Source organism: Montipora foliosa, chromosome 9, assembly GCF_036669935.1.
Source record: "Montipora foliosa isolate CH-2021 chromosome 9, ASM3666993v2, whole genome shotgun sequence".
Lineage (NCBI taxonomy): Eukaryota > Metazoa > Cnidaria > Anthozoa > Scleractinia > Acroporidae > Montipora > Montipora foliosa.
This window is the reverse complement of record NC_090877.1, coordinates 43,332,205-43,345,998: the sequence shown is the minus strand read 5'-3', so window position 1 is coordinate 43,345,998 and position 13,794 is coordinate 43,332,205. Positions and strand designations below refer to the sequence as shown.

Sequence of the window (13,794 nt, the reverse complement as noted above, 5' to 3'; positions counted from 1 at the left end):
CAGGTCGAGGAATGGCCGTTTACAAACGAAGCAGCTTTAGCATAAGGCAATTGATGTTAGCGCGGAGAGAACAAATGACTTAATCAGTACTGAATATGAAAAGGGCGTTGCATAGTTTGGTGTCGTTGAAAATACAAAGTCGAACATATTACGCCCTATTTGAAAGATCTACACTGGCTTCCTGTTGCTATGCAGCTGGAGGTCAGGGACATTATGAATTATAAAAGCCCCAACGGACTCACTTTGCAAAACACTTTTACAACAAGATCGGAGATCTAAGAAGGAAATACAAGAAATAGGGACAAAGTGCATGTAGTCTGTGGAACAGTCTGCCTATGAACGTGCGGGATATTAGCTCTTTGGATTCTTTTAAAAAACAAATCATGAGTCGAGCCTTTTATAAATTTTAAAAAAACTAATTGGTGACTGCAATGCGAATCTTATGATGCGTATTTTTATCCGATGGTAGTTTATGAGGATGTTTAACATATGTATTACTTAATGTTAGTAACGTTAGTAATGCAAAACCAAAGCAATTCGCTAATTACTTTCGACACTCAATTGAAAACCGCTCTATCACATAGGGCGGTTTTTAATTGAGTGTCGAAAGTAATTAGCGAATTGCTTTGGTTTACGATTACTTCACTCAGTGATTGGCTCAAAGTTCTCGCGACAATTTTTTAACCAATCAGAAGTGAAACCAAAACCAATCGTGGCTTGCGCGTGCACATTTTCCCGCGCTTTGTGTCGGCTACGTGTAATTACTTCCGAGTTTTGATTGGTCTACTGGATATTCTCCGTATTTTTGGATTGGCTAAAGTAATTACTTTGGTTTTGGTTTTACGACACTCATTTGAAAATCGCTCTATTATTTGTTTAAATTGATTTCTGTACAGTGCTCCCAATTAATGCCTAAGCGCTAAATAGAGTTGACACTTGCGTAACCTTTGTTCAGTTATCATTTCTTACGTGAACAGCAGTCAACACCACCAAAGAGTGAAAGACAAAGCCCAACAAATCGACCTGCTCCCAACTGAGGGCCTTAATAGCTCATTTAATAGAGCATTACAACGGCATCGCAGAGGTCACCCGTTGGAGCCGCCTGAAATTTTCAGGTGCCTATAAAGCCCCCGTCAAACAGACGCAACAATTCACGAAACATCATGCAACGTTAACATTGTTGGCTGTTGTTGCAACGGTTTGCGAACAGGGCTGGTTAAACAAACACAACACGTTGCCACTTCTTTAGTATGTTCGATTTTTTCGCACGGTTTATCGATTTCACTCCCCAGCTGTGCTCTAAGTAAAACGATTTTTGTCGTTATGATGTCCACGACACTGACACTTAATAAAATTTCTATCTCCTCAAACGCTTTCTCTCACTTCTCCCTTGAATGATGACCTTTGCTATCAATCAATCAATCAATCAATCAATTTTGCCCTTCACTCCTCCCGGAGCAGAGACCACCATTAATAACTCTCCAGTCTCCTCTCTCCTGAGCTATCCTTTCAAGTTGTATCCATACGTGTCCAGTCCTTTTAATGTCCTTTACTAACGACGTCCCATATGCACACGCGGTTCTCGAAAGCATCAATGAGCCTATCTGTTTTTTTCTTCTGTCTATCGCTTTTTTTTCAAGGTAAGTCTTCTCAACTTAACTAACAACTGATAACACTTCTTTATTAGGATTTACTTTACGCGCCGCTTTGATTTCCCTTGCTTAGATGACTTTTTACCCTACCCCGGTCTCCGTTTCTTTCATGAACTGTCCGAACTTTCACAAAGGTCATCGCTGTCCTCTGCCATGTTTGAATTACGCATTCACGTGTTTTGCACAGGCGCAAACAATGTTGCGAATGGTGGTCAAACAGACGCAACATGATTCAACATTCAAGGGAACAATAGAAACATTGCTGAATGTTGCGTGAAAAATTTGACCCAATTCAAAGTTGACGCAACATCCATGCAACATGTCGTTTGCAACAATTCACAACAGGGTGGTCAAACAGACGCAATACGTCGCGCGCAACAATATTGCATGAAATTGCTTGAAATGCATGTTGCGTCTGTTTGAACGAGGCCAATTAAGTGCGAGGATTCAATGCTTTCACCTTATCAGCCAATAAAACAAATGCGATTGCAGTACAATATAATCAATGTACCATTCCAAGAACATCATCGGTTTTTCCCCTCAGTTTTTTTACCTGTCCAAAAATTCTGACCGAAAATTTGAAAGAAGACAAAACCCGTAGCAGAGACTTAAAAAGATCAAACAAGGCTTTTTCATTTCCACATGGGCGTCGGGAAAACAGCAACAAGAAATAGAAAAGCGTGCAACACTTCCGAATTGCAATCGAGCAAAAGAGTGATAATGTTTTGACACCTGGTTGCATGATCGTGTGAAGCGGAGAGATTAAAGGACAAAGTAACTTCTTGCAACAAAGAAACAAACAAACGAACAAGCAAATAATCCACAAAGCAATCGAAATCTTTAGAATACCCAATGGAACGGGGAAAACGTTGATTTGTTGGACACTATGCAACTCATGATCAGTATTTTGCTAAAAGCTGATGTGCAGCCACAAATGTTGGGACCTATCCGGCAAATGAGAGTGTTCTCAGAACGAAGTATTAAAGACGGTGCCTACTAATTCAAAGTGTTATTGAAATGCAAAAAGAAAATTGGGGGTAACCACGCATTTTTCGAAAATAATTAAGCAACAATATTTGTAAAAAGCTTTAAAATACAAAGCAATGTATGTATGGCGTTCTTTTCCAAATTGAAGCTTAATTATCTCTGAAAAATAGATGGTTACCCCTAATTTTCTTTTTGGGTAGCAAGAGCACTTGCAAAGTTCTGCTTTCTCTGCATAGTTTTGAACCGCGCAAAAATATCCCTGTAAAGCACCGCCGATAGGAAATCCGAGTATCTCGCGATGCGCAGAACGCATGCGTAATAACAATAGTAGGCACCGTCCTTAATGCAATTTTACAGCAAAGATATTAGAAAGAATGATACAATTATTACACCTACATTCTCTTTCAATAAAACTACGCATCATGATCATTGTCTATGATCATTACATAACAGCAAAGACCAACCAGCCGGCGAAAAAAAAAAATGCATCGCCACATGTAAGTTAATCCAAGACAGTCTTGGATTCTCGATTCCAATTTGATTCCTGACATGGCCAGATTCCAGATTTGTGCCAGATTTCGTATTCAAAGGCCTGGATTCCGGATTCCGGATTCCAAAGCCCAGGATTAAACTGAGATTCTATGTACAATTCTATGCGGGAGGCGCGGTGGCCTCGTGGTTAGTGTGCTCGACTTCGGAGCGAATGGTCCGCATTCGGAACCTGGCCGGGGACATTGTGTCGTGTTCTTGGGCAAGACACTTTACTCCCTCGGTGCCTCTCTCCACCCAGGTGTATAAATGGGTACCAGCGAAATGCTGGGGGTAACCCTGCGATGGACTAGCATCCCATCCACGGGGGGAGTATAAATACTCCTAGTCGCTTCATGTTACTGAAACCGGGGATAAGCTCCGGCCTGATGGGCCACCAGGCCTGTAAGCTGACTTTACCTATGTACAAAAGTTTTCTGGATTCCGGGATGCGGAGTAAACCAAGTTTAGTTTGGAGTTTCCTAAGCGACGTTAAACAGTTTTGGGTTTGAGTGTGTTTCTTCAACTTCCAAACTTCATAATCAGCGACGAGCCAAGAAACTAATTTTGACAAAAAAACTAAACCAGATTAAGATTACAAGGGAAACAGTGTAGTCGAGACCGGACTTTCAATCCCGAGTTCCGGTTTTGAGTTCGAACCTGACAATCAGCCAGCTGGAGTTGTATGGAGCAGTTCCTGTTCCAAATCCACGGCTGAGTTTGCAAAATAGCTAACTGGTCTGCCCCCAACCAGTTAACCTTTTATTTTAGTAATTGGTTTCATTGTCCCTGAAAAGCCTATGAGGGGAATCACTAATTAAGTAAATTTAATCATTTATTTATAACTGACTGAATAAATGTTTGAAAGAAAATTCGCTTTGAGCGGGATTTGAACGCACGTACCCTCATTATTTATTAATTTCCATTCCTTTCTTCACCCACTCATCTCACTCCACGAACAGCTATGGAATGTTTGTAGGCTTTACTTTTGACGAAGAAAATACACAAAATCTGCTGCAGTATAAAGAAGGCCTAGTTAAGAAAACAATGGAATAAAAATAACTAAATCAATAAAAAGAAAGAAAGAAAGAAAGAAAGAAAGAAAGAAATATGCAAGGAAGGAAGACAACTCGTATGAACACATTTTACGTGCATCAAAGTTATCAACGGATTACAAGCGACATATGATTAAAGAAAAGATGGATAAGGGAACCATCACTCCTGGACAGATATAATTTCAACCACGGAGCAAAACCAACCTCGAGAAGTTCTTGCCGACAGCTAAATTATTTGTAAAACATGGAACCAGCCTACCCCTCCCATCGATAAAGAAGGGAAGGGTTTTAAAAGATATAATAACTAAATTATACCATCCCTTGTTAAGACCGTGACTCAGACTTCACCAATCCCAGATGAATTTGCTTCGAAACGTACAGAATGTCTAACAACACTATCCCAAAATACGCCTTTTATGTGGGGGGAATGTATGCCAATAAAGGGACCGAAATCTCATCCGGCTATCGGCCAACTTTCTCAGCTATACGTCAAAATATAGCGTTTCTCAAGGGATATTCGAAGTTTCAAACAAACTGACAATTTATTACAAAGGTGCCCCTAATAAAGCTTCGCTGATACACAGGCAGTTGTCGCTTGAATCCAGTGTAGAATAACGATAAAATTTGTTGACACCAAGTTAAAATTTGAAGACTTTTGCAAAGTAAGCATTTAAGAAAGAAACATATTCATAATATAAATAGATGGTAATGCTGTTCCTGTTGTCGTGTATTTGAGAGTTTTCTCGCTCAGGAAAGTCACTTTCCTTGGCACAACGGGTAGAACTGGGAAGACTCGCGCGGCCATGATGCAAACAATGCAAATTTACAACGGTACATTTAATGAAGGGACAACAATTCGAAAAGTGGCTGGTGCTAAAGCAGTGAAGCCTTGTAGAGTTTTTAAGCTCAGACGACCTGTAGACTCTCGATTATCTTTATCCCAACGTTGACGTAAAGTTCACCTGATATTTCTCAAAACTTGGTTTAGCTTGTGGTGATGAAGGCTCAGTTATTGTCAAAATTAAATCTACAGCGAGAAGAGTTTCGTTGTAGAATCGTGGAAGAACATTGTGAACCTGTCAAGTGGGGGCTTTCGGATTTTGTACACATATCACTTTTAGTTTCGACAAAGGTGAGAACGTTAGTTGTTGCAGGATTAAGAACGAAGGGAGAGGAATCTATAGCCGTCTCAGTAATATTCTTCTAACAAAAAAAAATAATAATATTAATTATTATTATTATAACATCCTCCCTGCCGATTGTGAAAGCCCAGAGAACGTGTTTTCAAGAGTAGTACCGGCAGTTGTATTTCCGTCACCTTCCGTAAAATATTCCACAGTGTTAAAATAAAATTAAGAAAGAATGCCTTCAATGAACACAAGCAGGAAACATTAAAACCTTTTTCTACAGTTTCGAATTAGCTGTTTATCTTGTAATCTTGCATATTTGCATCAACGTTTTCCCGATCTAACCCTATTGTAAGCAAACAATTCCTTACCTTAAACAACGTTCAGAAAAACAAACAAAGAAAGAAAAAGTGTCATCATTTCTAAAATGCCATCATGAAGTAACTGATGTCGAATTGATTTTACTGATAATTTAATTGTATGAGCCAGCTTCCCCGAAAAAGGGGTTTTAAATTCGTTGAATTAAATTGTTTTAATCTTCAAACAAAGTACCTTTATTTTACACGAATAGAAATTAAGCCATTTAGTCTACTGTTGTTTTCCTCGGGTCAACAAGGAAGCCTTTGCCACTTTCGCCACCGTACAAATAAATATCAGACATAATTCTTCAAGATTAAATTACATGTTTTACTCTTTTTTTCTATGGGTAGAAGCAAAAACATTGGATTTAATGTGCTAGTTGTAATGAGCCGGCTAAAGCGGAAGTACAATGCATGGAGAAAAAATCCATGACAAACTGTTTTGCCGAAAAAAGTTGGAGACGGAATCTGAATTTGCAAGCAACGATACACTGGTAGAAAAAAAGGATTGAAATCTTTCGCAAGAAATTAGAAAATAAATTTACGAAGACAGCAAAAATGTCTTTCATTCTCTGATTATCATTCAAAATATATCTAACGCCGGCCACAATAAATCCCAGGACATCTAACAATGATGAATCCACGAAATAATGGTACGTCTTCGCTTTGGATTCACTTCTCGAAATATTATCAGAACACTGAAATACAATAAATCCTTTAGTCCGAGTGACCGGTGCTGTATTCTTTCACTTCATTTACCTAACCATGTGTTATTTTGTTTGCAAGTCATTTCATTTGTACAAATTTCAAACTATGAATACTAAGATTTCTGAAATTGAAAAGTGGACGATATGTTTTCCTTGAGAAAATAATACACGAAAAAATGAAAAGAATCGAGAAATATTAACAGAATAACAAGAAGGTATATGAAGAAAAATAATAATAAATAAATGATATTCACAAGCGAAGAAACGCTCGATTCAATAGCATTAGTTAACATAAAGTGCATGGTACTTAGGTTAAACTGACATATTTTGCCACAAGTGTTGTTCAATGCACTTGAATTGATAAAAAACAACGGTGTGGTAGGGTTAAAGAGAGAATTGAGACACAAAATATAGTTTTTTCTAAGATAATATGGGCAAGCAAACGAATGGAAATGACTTTTTTTAAATTTAAAATTGGATGTAATGGATTATCAAGCTGGCTAGAAACAGTCTTGCCTATTTACTCCTATCTTTGAAAAAAATTACATTTGTTCTAATTTGTTTAAATAAAATTGTCTACGAAAACAACGAATGTTTGGCCTAGATGTAACATATGAATGGCGAAAGGGTAACAAGAACAGCAGAGGAATAATAAACTGAAGGAATAAAACTTCGCCAAGACATGTTTCGACATAAAAGAAAAAGGAGAGGAAAGGAACCTTTCTTTACGTGTCTAGTCTTCTAGCGCTGTAACACTTATTGGGGACACAGAAAACTGAAATTAACATCAAATTAAATGCTGGTTTTTATTGGGAGAGGGGAAAACCGGAGTACCGGGAGAAAAACCTCTCGGTGCGGAGAGTAGAGAACTAACAAACTGAATCCTAATTTTATTTTATCCGTTGATATTTAGCAATAAACAATTGGATGCTTCAGAGTTGTGTAACTAGGTAAAGGTAAAGGTACACCTTATTTAACGTCGGAAGTTCCTTTACTCTCCAGAGAGTACTCTCCCAGGAAGCCGACGGTGCGCTCATTTTACCCCCCTCTTTCCATCAGTGCTCCGTTTTAAGGGCATTTAAAGCTACTTAGGCTACACTGAAAGGAAAGAAGTCGAAACAAGGATGTGAGATCCGGGGATCGAACTCGGGACCTCTTGCATCAAGGCCCCGGACTAACCAACTGTGCCACCCTTGCTCCTTGCTACCGTCGGCTAATATTTTTATCTGTTTTTTTCGCTTGTTTGGCCATTGTTCCTATACAAGGGTAGGTTTTTATACGTCCTTGTATCATTGCATGACATTGCTTCAAATAAATTGACTGGTTTTCAATTTGGGGAGCGAAATTTTAACACATCGTTTTGGTCATGAACGAGGCATATTAGCTGTTTAAGCTGCTGTGAACTACGTTTCTTTTCTAACTTTTCAAGAATAGTATATATCAGTCATTGACTTACACAATTACAGATAAAGAATTTTTCATTAGTCCGGCATACCTATGAACACTCTATGAACGCATGCAAACCGGATGACCGTGCACCTTGTGCAAAATTCAGGTCGCATATTTTAGGGACACCGTATTAAAAATTCCCCAAGACAAGTTTAACATACAAATGACGATGACATAAAAAAGGGGCCATAAGTTATTCTTTTTTGAATGGAAAAAAATGCAAAAAAATGAAGCATAAATCTTTGTTTTTTCGTGGCTACCATGCATTTGGGCAATTTCGAGATGCGAGCCCTTGCTTCTCCGAATTCTTTGGCTTCTTGTTCAGCGAGTGTTCTCAATAAATCCTAGTATACTCTTATCGCTCTGGCCGAAAAACTAGAATTGCAATTGTGTTTCCGTGGTCAATAACAGGAAAGTTGCTTTTTTGAAACTAGTCATGCATTTCATATTAATTCATTGCCACCATTGCTTTCACAGAATTTAGAGTTAGGGTAGGCGATAAGGCTACAGCACATTTTTTTCATAAACGGAAAAATGTGAGCAAATACCTCTTTCAAATTACTCCTATTTGTCCTCAGTGGTCATGGCGATCAAAGAGGAAGCGAGATCTTTGAAAACACAGAGCGAAGTAGCGTTGTCCGTTTCGGAGACAAGGAAATGTTTCAAGACTTATCTTTGATTGACTACCAAACAAAATTAAAATTACCAATGCAGAAGAAAGGACACAATTCGATCTTAGACATACAAGATGGCATGACATAACATCTCAGTGGGTATTTAAAGGATTACGTTTCTACCACTGGATTTTTTTTACATGTACAAAGAGCTAAAACCACAGTAGATGCTTTGTTCGTTTAATCTCTTACATATGAAAAAACACGCAAAACCCAAGGAGACTAAAATGAACTCCACTTGAATTACTTCGAGGATTTTACGCCCGATTGTTACTGAAAGCTCTACAACAGCGTACCCGTGAGGTCCAGAGGGTGCTCAAATCATTTTGGGCCAGGCAAGCAGTAACGGCGATACGTGAAATAAAAAGATGTTTAATATTTGTTTCCTGCTGTTGGCAAAAGCAGGCGACACGCTAGCCGCACGACACCATTTCATATTTGAAAGAAACCAAACAAAACCGGGGTCTTGATCTTGTGCTAATAGCACGAGGGAGGAGTCATTCGGCGGACCCCTAAGAGCTTTGTAATGACACTTTATTGAACGCTTTTGTTGTGTACATCGCTTAGAATTACTTTCCGTGATATCGCGCTAATAAAGTATGTGGCACAGACGCTTTTTATTTTTTCCATACTGAACGTGAAAGAAAAACAAAACTACTTCATAGCCAAAGAATGACATGCTTTCGAGATGGACGCCCTTTACGTTTTTGAGGCACTGATTCATTTGCAGAAAATAAACGCGAAAAAACATCGTTAATTTTTCTTATTACGCAAATCTGACTGTGACTTTGCGAATTTTTTGGCTTCAGTGGTTAAGACGTAAATTAGCTTAAGTCAAGATGCAGAACAAAATGAGGCTAGGCTTTTGACATGCTCTGATTTATGTCTTTTTATTGCACGCATTTTTTCTTTCTCACGCGATGTTTGCCTTTATTAACCACATAAACTGCGCCATCAATAAATTAATGGTGGACTAAGGAAAGTGCTATCCATTGTTAGATCATAAGTATGTTTGTCCGTAAAAGCGTCTTTAACGAGAATTCTTTTGGTGGTGTGGAGTTCATCTGCTGTAGTCAGTTTAACTACTTAAAGCCTTAAGACAAGGAAATTTTAAATAGCAAAAACAAGATTTCCAGTTTGCACAAATCGTAGACTGACCAACAGTCATAGATGACTTCGAAGTCGAAACTTTCTTTCGCAATGTTTACTATACCATTAAAATCTCGGCTCTTTGCTTTCGAGTTTACACTGGATGACTTCCCTCAGTAAGTCTTTTCAACATAAAGCGACAGAATCATGGCTCAGTTCGTCATTAAACTGTTCAACTTTCGGACAATCTTGCTCGACTTTCATGCGTTGCTATTTTTGTTGTGTTGATTTTCTCTTTCTTTTCTTTTTTTTTGTTTGAGAAAACTTCTTTTTCGTTTGCACTCGACATTATATAAGTTTAAACTTCGCACTCCACCGCTGAAAGGAAAACAAAAAGAGAAAGAAAGCCTTTTACATTTAGTCACCTGGAGAGGGAAGCAATAAGAGATCTCGGTTTTCTTTTGACGTAATTCAATATCACCAGAGAGCCACCTGCTCAAATCATGTCGCTCTAAAAATAGGATGGCCAAACAAAGGTCGGAAAGCTTTGAAATACTTCTTCCTTCAACATAGCAAAAATGTTGTTGAGTAAAAATGCAAACTTTTTCGTCCGAAAAATACAATTCATTTCGAAAAAGAGATTTTTTTCCACCCTTCTTCTATTATTTCCAGTCTATGATTTCTGTTGACCTGAAGGCACTAGCTCTTTGAACAAAATTTGCCTGTAAAACGCGTTCATGCTTCACATGCACGAGTCTGATAAGCGATTTATTTACTCAAAGTCAAAAGAGACGCAACATTTGTTAAATGAGGTGTAAGGAAGGAAAACGTGTTCGGATGTAAAATGTTATTCTTGGCATCAAGCGCACTGATATGAAAATTCAAGTCGTGTCAGATTAATAAGGAATGAGGACTATCTTTAAGGAATAAAATAAAACTTTCTAGAAAACAAACGACATTGAAATTATATGTTCCCCTCTATACTTTATTTGTGCAAACTTAACTGTTTCGAAGATAGCCATATTTGATCAGTCAGTTTTAAAGATGTTACAAGCACGGAAACTAAAGCACGTACAAATTAATAAAAATTCGCAGCAACAATTCAATTTATAAGCTGGACGTTTGGATTTGAACGGTACCCCACCCGCCGAAAACATTTATTCAAACCTGGTGACACAACTGAATACCTTAACAAACAACAACAAACTACAACAAGAAGCCTAAACAAGGAAACAAAATTCTCTGAGACATTTAATGTTGTTGAACAGAAGGGTTCGCACCACGGCTTGAAATGAAATTTAAGTTCCCGGAAGGCCTGAAATGAAATCCCTAGCCAGCAACTGCTTCTCCATTGGGCACCTGTTTGATGAGATGTTAGGAGGTTTCACTTCATGAAACAACTAATGCGTTGACCATTCTGTGGCTATATGTTGCTTGTTGCGGTCAGGCCTTAAGAGCTCTTTGGTCTGCCGGTATGGTCGTTCTAGTTGTGACTGATAAATGTGGATATCCCAGGTTTGACACTGCCTGTGTGGAAAAGGTGCTTTCTATGAGTGCTTTGCTCTACCAGTTATTTCCTTCTTTTGAGTTCGTTACCTAACTCTAAAATTGCAATCATTTAAATGAAATTGTACTTCAAGTTTCTTTTTCAAAGCTGATCGCATGAAGGATCGGCAACTTCAAACATAAAATATCCGCGGTCTGAAAATGGCGAGGAAAACGTGAAAAATAAGTCAAAATTAGGAGGATGTTGAAAAAAACGTCCACAGGGAAAAATTAATAAGTACGCCACTTTTACTGTATATTCCGGTGAGAAATGCCTCCTCCGTCTAACAATACGGTATCCTTGCAGTGCCAAAAGAACAATATAAACTCAAGTTGGGCTTCACTCACTACATCAATCCTCCTCAGTAGTCAACTATAGGAAAAAGAGCTCAGGGCATTGATATAATAGTAAGGCATACAGGGATGTTCATAATGGTCTCACCACAGGCCACAGAGTCTGCGTCTGTACATATGGCTTCGGGATGTACACAATGCAAACTCATATAGTAAACTGGGCCAATAGAAAAAACTAGTACTAGATATTGAAAGCAAACGTCACAGATATTTTAGCAACAGTAAAATGATTTTTTAAAGACGTGTGATCTGAACTTCGAGGGTGTATTCCTGATCTTCAGCACGAACAGTGGTTACCAAAGGAGACTAACACTCTTCCTTGTATTTTGTTTTCCTTGCAATTGCTTGAAATTTTCCGCAGGCTGAAAGAAGCAGCAAATACAAGCACCGCCTATATGAATAACGTCAGGGATTCTTTTAAAATGAAGGCCCCCCAGTTACAACGTTTAAGATCATGATTTTTCAATCCTTGAGAGCTTTTGGGAATGAAATCCTAGTTTTACGCTAAATGGTATGTGGAAACGCGGTTTCGTATTTACAGTATACGATTGGGATCTAAAGTCTCAGTTTTCCATTTGCAATTGTACATCAATAAATATTCTGTTTCCCTGTTACGCAGGGAAAGGCCCCCATCGAATCCTTTGATCTCTTACTAAGATCATGCATATTGTAACCCAGCAAGAATAATTCTCAGATTATCCAATTATCTTTCTGCAGGTTGAGTCCGAACGTACAAGAGAAGATCCAATAAGAACTCACAAATTAATACTTACAGCCTATTTCTTTTCAGTAACCTCATAAACAACATTCCCCTCCTGCCTTACACTGGTATAATGGGAGAAAAGAAGAAAGGAATATTAACGTAATCCCGTCTGGACTCAGGACCACAACTGGACTTGAGCACCAGGCTAAAGGTTTTGCACACTTCGAACATAAAGTAGGCCTGTGAAGGCAAAAACACCACAGGCCTTACATCAACAGTCAAACGTACGAGGACAGAATTTTTGGCGATTGCGGCCGAGAAACTCAATGTAATTGCCAAATTCATGAACAAAATCAATAGCCACAAGCGTTGCGCTGAGCTTTATAGAAGACGAATGATCACAAGAAATGTTGGGTGATCGGTTGAAGGTTTTACATTTACTGAACATTTTGAATACACCCAATAATGGGAAAAAACAAAAAAGAAAAAGTAAAAAATTAGATGACATATTCTCTAGGTGGTAGATAAATACATTAGCCATTTCATGGTCCAGGAGGTGTTGTGACAAACAAGTATTTTCACGACCTTCACATCTACATACACTTGTTTGTATTTCTAAGGAATGACACCGGGCTTATTAAAACGTGACTTAAAGTCAACTTTATTTTACCTTCTATTCCCCTAAGGCATGCATGTTGTCTGATCGAGCTTTTTCTGTCATACATGATTAGTTTAATTCATGAGCAGAAAAGCCGGAATCCAATTTTTCGAGAACTACCACCACAACAAGATCGACACTCAATTATACGAAATTTCTCGCGAGCACACAAACTGCCGAAATAATGAACAGTCGTCAGTCTCAATAAAAATTTCCTTTTTTGTGGAAGTTGCTAATAATCGCTTCTCGACGTGAGGTTGAAATTTTCGGTGCCATGAATCTAACCCTCAAAGGTCCCGCACTTCTCGTGATTCAAGTAACAGTTCTTTGAACAACCTTAAAATTGGGTGAGGGCTTTTGAAAACTTAACACAGCAACAGAAAAGTGACCTCTTTCAACCCCGCTTTTTGTCCGGTATGGTCCCCTACAGCTTCCTTCATTATATATTTCCTTCAGAATATAAAATTCTGAAACTTCCTCTAGTTGGAAGATTGTTTCTTTATAAGAATTTTGTTATTCTAGTTTAGAGGTTTAGCCTGTAAATCACAGCGGGCCCCCCAGGAGGAACGTGTTTTTAAAATTCTAGACAAGCGGCCGCTGGCCTTTTTTTCTTTCTGCCTTTTTTTTCCAAGGGAAAAATAAGCGCAAAAAGGGAGAAACGCACATTGCTGCTTTTTTCGAATACTTGTTTTTTTATAACTATAAACAGAAAAAGCTACACCGTAGGAAAGAAAGTTGGTTCACTTAACAAACAATTAAAAAGTTGTTCAAACAACAAAACAGTCCGAGATTGCTTTGATTGGAGCACCGCCGAAACATCTGCACTGAAGGCTTTATGTGAAGTTGCGTTGATTTTCTTGAGACTAACTAAAAAATTAAATCCCCTAAAAAGATATTTAAGCGTCCC

General features: G+C 38.4%; 1 protein-coding gene across 11 annotated transcripts in view; it reads right to left on the bottom strand.

Moving 5' to 3' along the window:
• Positions 1-13,794, bottom strand: part of LOC137971319 (transcription factor Jun-like) — a 112,499-nt gene that overhangs the window by 37,484 nt on the left and 61,221 nt on the right. For 5 of the 11 annotated variants that reach the window (XR_011116979.1, XR_011116967.1, XR_011116965.1 and 2 more), the window contains exon 4: positions 4,071-4,199. The exons of 3 other annotated variants lie outside the window; for them this stretch is intronic. The gene's annotated coding sequence lies outside the window, so the exon portion shown is untranslated. Of the gene's footprint in view, positions 1-4,070; positions 4,200-8,412; positions 8,557-13,794 lie in introns of those variants that run through there. 3 more of the 11 variants (XR_011116983.1, XR_011116989.1, XR_011116980.1) reach the window with 2 other exon arrangements.